The sequence below is a fragment of the Oryzias latipes genome, chromosome 9 (genome assembly GCF_002234675.1).
Source record: "Oryzias latipes chromosome 9, ASM223467v1".
NCBI lineage: Eukaryota > Metazoa > Chordata > Actinopteri > Beloniformes > Adrianichthyidae > Oryzias > Oryzias latipes.
Genome location: NC_019867.2, coordinates 23,974,576 through 23,981,533, shown reverse-complemented (window position 1 = coordinate 23,981,533; position 6,958 = coordinate 23,974,576). Strand labels below are relative to the sequence as shown.

Here is a 6,958-nt window from a genome sequence, read left to right as displayed (position 1 = left end):
GAAAAAAAATGCAAAAAAAATTAGCAGGCTGGAGCACATGCACGCGCTCAATTGATAAAGCAGCGCACGCACATTTGTTCCTTCAGCACTTTAAAGCAAACCATTAGTCGCTCAATCAGGCAGACCCCACAAGGGAGAGAGAACTAATTAACAGCCGTATCGAAACGCCAAGCCTCGCACTTTATCAAAGTTTCCGGAAGCTCAACGGGTCCTCACAAATGACGTATTATTCTCTTTAGTCTTCCTCTCTGTCTGTCTTCTCATTGAGAATGCTTAATAAATCCAAATATTTACCAAATGCATATAGACAAAAAAAAACAAGATACTTTAATGTATGCTGCACATTTATCATTTTATTTACAGAAAACTCAACGGTTTCATATAGTGATGCTCCCATATGTCAGCTCAAAAAATGAAATACTTTACATATTAAAAAGACACTTTGTATGTAAATCTCCTCAAATTCCATGGTTTAATTTTATAAAAAAACCACTCTGATCATCTTTTGAACGGTCATAAAACAGTTTCCAGATGTCTTTCAATTGCAATGATGCCGTAAAACCTGCATAAAACCTGTGTTGTTTTTTTGGACATAGTTTCTGCAGAGCAGAAAGCAGCGCAGAGCACCCTACATGGATGGAGTCGTCTACAAGTGGATGCATCAGAAATGGAGCAGATCAGAAAGCCTGTGGTCCGACCAGCGTATTTGTGTTATCACATCAATCTTTTTCAAACAGCATTTCTCCAAATTTAAAATAGTAAGATTATATTGGTTTGAAAAATAAGAAAACTGCTTTCAAACATATAAATAAATCAGAATTAAATATATCAAATTATACAAAGGATATAAATACATATGGTTTCCTATTAACAAAGTTAACTTTATTTTAAAAAATGCAATAATTGTAAAAGTAAAATTATAAGCTTGGCAAACAAAGTTGTTATTTTGTTCCTCCAGAAGTGGGTGTAATTTAAAAAGAAAAGGTCAACAAAATGATTCAAAGCTTCTTGGTGAAATAATAAATTGCAGATCATTATCATGTCGCTGGAATATTGTTGTTAAATTATAGGCTTTTTTTGTTTCCATTCTAACTGGCTATTACTAGATTTAATGCATTTCATGTCAGAAGAAAAAACTCTATTACACTCTATTATATTATATCACACGGACGGATTTCCCGGTACAAGACACTAGCACTGGATTATCGACAATGAGAGCAACCTGCTTTTGCGGCAAGTCCTGTAAGAACTTGAGGGGTCTGAAGATTCACCAGGCCAAGATGGGCTGCACGAGGGGTAAGCAAGCAAGGCAACGCACAGAGTCAGTGCTTAGCACTACTTCTGGTAAGGCGGAGGAGGAGCAGGTCCCGGAATCACCCCACAGTGTCCAGAACCTCCAAGCCCTGCATCCTGCACCTAGCAGACCATCTGAACACCGTCAAGTCTTATGGCCTGCCGCAAACAAGGAGATTGAGTGGCGCCAGTTTGATGAGGACGTGGATGCAGCCCTAGAAGCAACGACGAGAGGAGGAGTCGATCAGCGACTACAGTGGATGTGTACGCTGATTATGAACATTGGTGCAGAGAGGTTTGGCATCAAACAACCGAAGGCGCGGCGCCCGACTCGCCCAAACCGGCGTGAGGCTGAGATTGGCAAGCTACGGAAAGAGCTGAAGGCCCTAAAGCAACAGTTTATGAACGCAAGAGAGGAGGACAAAGAAACCCTGACTGAGCTCCGGATCATCTTGAGGAAGAGGCTCATCTCCCTAAGACGTGCTGAGTGTCATAGGAGAAGAGCCAGAGAGAAAGCCCTCAAGCGGACTGCTTTCATAGCAAATCCATTTGGATTTACCAAACAGCTGTTAGGACAGAAGCGCAGCGGGAGTCTTGTGTGCTCAGAGGAGGAAATTAACCAGCACCTTAGTCTTAGTGACACTTACAGTGAAGAGAGAAGGGAGGAAAATCTCCCACACTGTAGGGAGCTTATCAGACCACGAGAGCCCTCTATCCATTTTAACACCAAAGAACCCTCCATGGCCGAAGTGAGAGAAACAATCAAAGCTGCACGAGCTGGTGCGGCCCCTGGGCCCAGCGGAGTGCCATACAGAGTATATAAAAGCTGCCCAAGACTACTGGCAAGGCTGTGGAAAATCATTAGATCAGTGTGGCGGAGAGGGAAGATACCCACGCAGTGGAGACATGCAGAAGGTGTCTGGATACCGAAGGAAGAGAATGCTAGTGACATCACACAGTTTCGCACCATTTCTTTGCTCAGTGTGGAAGGCAAGATATTCTTCAAGATTCTTGCAAACAGGCTGACTGAATTCCTCCTGAGAAATCAGTACATTGACACCACAGTGCAGAAAGGAGGGGTTCCAGGCATGCCTGGCTGCTTAGAGCATACAGGAGTTGTTACCCAGTTGATCCGAGAGGCAAGAGAAAATCGAGGAGATCTGTCAGTCATTTGGCTTGATCTTGCTAATGCTTATGGATCCATTCCGCACAAGCTGGTGGCAATGGCCCTGACCACATATCACGTTCCGGAGAAGATCAGAGATCTGGTGCAGGATTACTACAGCAGTTTCTGTCTGCGATTCACATCAGGCTCAGTAACATCCGCATGGCACCGTCTGGAGAAAGGCATCTTCACAGGTTGTACCATATCAGGGGTGCTGTTTGCCCTTGCGATGAACATGCTGGTCAAAGCAGCTGAAGCAGAATGTAGGGGTCCACTATCCAGATCAGGCACACGCCAACCACCAATTCGTGCCTTCATGGATGATTTGACTGTCACATCTACATCAGTGCCAGGATGTCGTTGGCTCCTCCAAGGGCTTGAGAGGCTTATGGCTTGGGCAAGAATGGTGTTTAAGCCAGCTAAATCAAGGTCCCTTGTTCTGAGGAAAGGAAAAGTGGTGGAGAAGTTCCGTTTCCACTTGGATGGAGTCCTAATTCCCTCAGTGTCAGAACAACCAGTGAAGAGCCTGGGGAAAGTCTTTGACGCCACACTGAAGGATAAGGCAGCAGTAGAGACAATGCACAAAGAGCTGAAAACCTGGCTAGCAGTGGTGGACAAGTCGGGTCTTCCAGGAAAGTTCAAAGCATGGATATATCAGTATGGCATTCTACCAAGACTCTTGTGGCCATCACTGATATATGAATTTCCAGCGTGGAGAGCTTTGAACGTAACATCACCCAGTTTCTGCGCAGATGGCTGGGCCTGCCAAGGAGCTTAAGTAGTATAGCTATGGCCGTTCCAACAAGCTGCAACTCCCCTTCACAAGCCTGATAGAAGAATTCAAAGTCACCAGAGCAGGACACCAGAGTCTCCTCTGCAGGCATCATGGTGCAAACCGGAAAGAAGTGGCAGGCTCAAGAGGCAGTTGCTCGTGCAGAAGCCAGGCTGAGACACAGTGTCTTGCTTGGCAATGTGGCAGTGGGTAGAGCAGGTCTTGGAAGCCACTCAAGACCGAAATTCGACAGAGCCAAAGGGAGGGAGAGACGGCAGCTGGTGCAGGAAGAGATCCATACAGAGGTGGAAGAAGATCGTTACAACAAAGCTGTAGCCATGCGCCAGCAAGGCGCATGGCTACAGCTTTGTTGCCATGGGAGAAGGAAGGTATACATGGCGTCATGACCAGGTTTTGAGGGCAGTGGCTGCCACCATCTGCACAGGAATTCAGCAAAGCAAACACCAGCTCCCAGAGAAGTGCAATATTACTTTTGTCAGGGCAGGAGAGAAACCACAAGCAGAGCGTAAGATCTCAACTGGGCTGCTAGCATCAGCTCGGGACTGGAGATTACAAGTGGACCTGGGGAGAAAGCTTAAGTTTCCAGAGCACATCGCAGAGACTTCCCTCAGGCCAGACCTGGTTTTAACATCAGACGCCACAAAGCAAGTGGTGCTGCTGGAACTTACAGTACCCTGGGAAGATCGGATGTGCGAGGCCAACGAGCGGAAGAGAGCCAGATACTTGGAACTGGTGGAAGCCTGTAAGATGAGTGGCTGGAGGGCACGTTATGAGCCATTTGAAGTGGGCTGCAGGGGTTTCCCAGGGCAATCCATGCACAGAGTACTCAAGCTCCTGGGTATTTGAGGGTTGCAGGAGAGAAAAGCCACCAAAACCATCAGTGAGGCAGCAGAAAGAGCCTCTAGGTGGCTGTGGATCAAGAGGGCAGATTTGTGGTGTAGCGCTGCTCGGACACAAGCTGGGGACTGATCACCCCCGGCTGGGTCGCCCAGGTGAGGGTGTATTATGATCTAAGACCCGAAACACCCCAAGGTGTTTCGGGTCACTGAGGATGTGTCCGAGCTGCACCAGTTGGTGTATTTAGTTACTTACTAATGAATTCTGGAACATTGAAATTGATTTAATTTTGTTTTTAACTCAGCTAAGCATTTCCAGAATTTCAGTTATGAGCATGTTTCCATGCTTTAAGGTAAATTTATCTGCATGGGAGTCCACAGCAAAAAATAAATAAATGATTCTAAATAAATAAAAAATAATAATAGAGCAATCCAGGACTTGTTGTCATTTCAGACCCAATTTAGGCTGATTTGAGCAAAAAGAGACGGACATAATAAATTCTGAAAATAAAGCATTTGGATTCGACAATTCCATCTGAAAAACTGAAATTCCTGTAAATTTCTAACTTTTCTAACCCCAGAAAGCCGCCAGAATTCAACCCATTTGCTCAGCTGCTTCTGTGAAGACAGAGCAGCATGTGGCCAGTTTGGCTTGAAGGCCTGTAATCCTGTTTTGACATCTGTGCTTGCGGATGCCTGTGAGATGACTCCAAGTGGCCCAACACTGTGTGACCATTGTTGGACAGATGCTGCACACGTGTCTCTGAAAGTCAGTGATCAAAGCCTCCTCGGCTCATGTGCTTCTAAACTATATCGTGCCTGTAATGATGAGTTCTGAGCATTTACTTCCCAATGTCTGCGATCAACAGACAACTTTTTTATCATGCCATTCTGGTTCCCTACTCTTTTTTCTCATTTTTAGGGTAAAATTGAAAAAAATGTTTATTTTGGCACTAAATATAACAGCTCATTTAATTTCTGAGAGAATGTTTAGGGCTGTAGTACTGACCATCCAACTCTACTTAAATTAAACGCGTGTGAAAATCCAAGCCTGTAACATCAAATACAGATAAATAGAAAAGAAAAATATGTAAAAATAAATAAATAAATAACTACACTAAACTCTTAGTCATTGGTTGATTTACTTTAAAAGAAATCGACTTGCAAAAATGATGGCTGTAGATGACAGGACGGCTGTAAATCTGCCATGTCCATCTCTGCTGTGGGCTGCATTGGAGGCTCCATTAAATATGCCATCAGCCTGAAACTAAGTGCAATTCAATTTACTTGACTTTATTTACATAGAGTCTGTTCAGAATCACTGCCCACCCAAGGCAGAATGTAGGGAAATGCGAAAAAAAAGTAAATTCTAGCATTTTCTTGGTTTGGTATGTTCCAATCCAATTCAGCCTGAATTTTACATCAGTTTCACTTTTGTTCTTTCAGTTTTGTGGTTATGGTACTTGGGAAATGAAGGACATCAGTAGTCAAATTCAAAGGTGACTCAATTAAGACATGCTATATAGGGATGTTTCCCTTTAGATTGTTTTTTTGTTGTGTTGTTTTCTTGATTCTTGTCATGTTTTGTTACAGTTTCTCCTGGTTTAAGTTACTGATTATCGACAGCTTTGCTCATTCAGCCAATTGCCCTCTATGTTTTTAATCTTTTGTTTAGTTATTCAATATCAGGTGAACTGTTATTTGACATTTTTTTAAGGTTCCCTTGTTCATTTGATGTTTATTTATTAAAGCTTGCAACACTTCAACATTTTGCACCAAACCTCTTCCAACTGTAGGCGGCGGACAATGCTAGTAAAGAAAAGAGAGAGGAAAGCCCTCCCTGCTTGTCCAGTATGAACACCATGGGCTAACTGCACGTTTGAGAATCCATGTTTAGGTGTTCGTTAACATCACGTGCCTTGTGTGTCCATAGCTTTAGATCAAAGGACAATCACCAATACATTAGTCCATTAGCAGCTTTAGCTAAAGGCCCACGGTTTGCAAAAAGGCTCTGATTATAAGCTTGACTTTAAAAGAAAAAAAAAGTTTCACGTTATGAATTTAATCAGAATTTGCAAAACCATGGAGTAGGCACCCTTTTTTTAAAATCATTTTTTTTTAACAATTTCAATGCATCTACAAACCGAAGAAGATGAACTTTCACAGCTACTAGTTTTAAACCCAAAAATAGTTGCTTTGCAAAATAAAATGTAAACATCTAACATAGTTACATTTAGCTGAGAGGGACAAGAATAAATAAATAAATAAATAAATAAGCAACAGGAAAGTACCATATGTCTGGAAGCATTCTTAGACTTGCATTTGTCCTACACTCTTTTACAGCTTGACTAAGATTTAGCCTTGAGCTCTCTTGAACATTACAATCAAAGGAAATGGCAGCAGATGTGTAGCTACAGCTCAGAATGTACAGGTAGAAATGATTAGTAATCTCAGAAGCAATGGTGTTTTCCCCTCTATTTTATATTCTGAAGAGAATCCTGTATAATGGAAGCGAACACAGAGGCTTTTATTGTCCAATTGACCATTTGTAAGGAAAAGGCTCCTCAGAAACGAATCTGTGGAGTAAATCTTTAAACTATCGAACTGACTTGGCCCTCATCTCCTTGCTTTTCATCCCATTGGACTCCTTAATTAAATGTGACGGTGCAGACTACATCTTTCTGTATGCCTGAGAGTTCATTTGACTGCTATTATCAGCAACATCAGTATCCTCCACTGAGCCTGGTCCAGGGGCAGCCGTGCATGCTGCAATCACAAGGCTCTGCTCAAGATGCTTCACAGGTGGGACGAAGGGAGGTGCAGTTTTCCCTCTTTGTTCCTTATTATCGCAGTGCTTTCAAAGTGGATGTG

The 6,958-nt window shown here is 43.0% G+C and overlaps 1 pseudogene; it reads left to right on the top strand.

The window, feature by feature from the left end:
• Positions 1-1,172: 1,172 nt before the first annotated feature.
• LOC105354828 lies at positions 1,173-4,244 on the top strand (annotated as a pseudogene).
• The last annotated feature ends 2,714 nt before the right edge of the window (positions 4,245-6,958 follow it).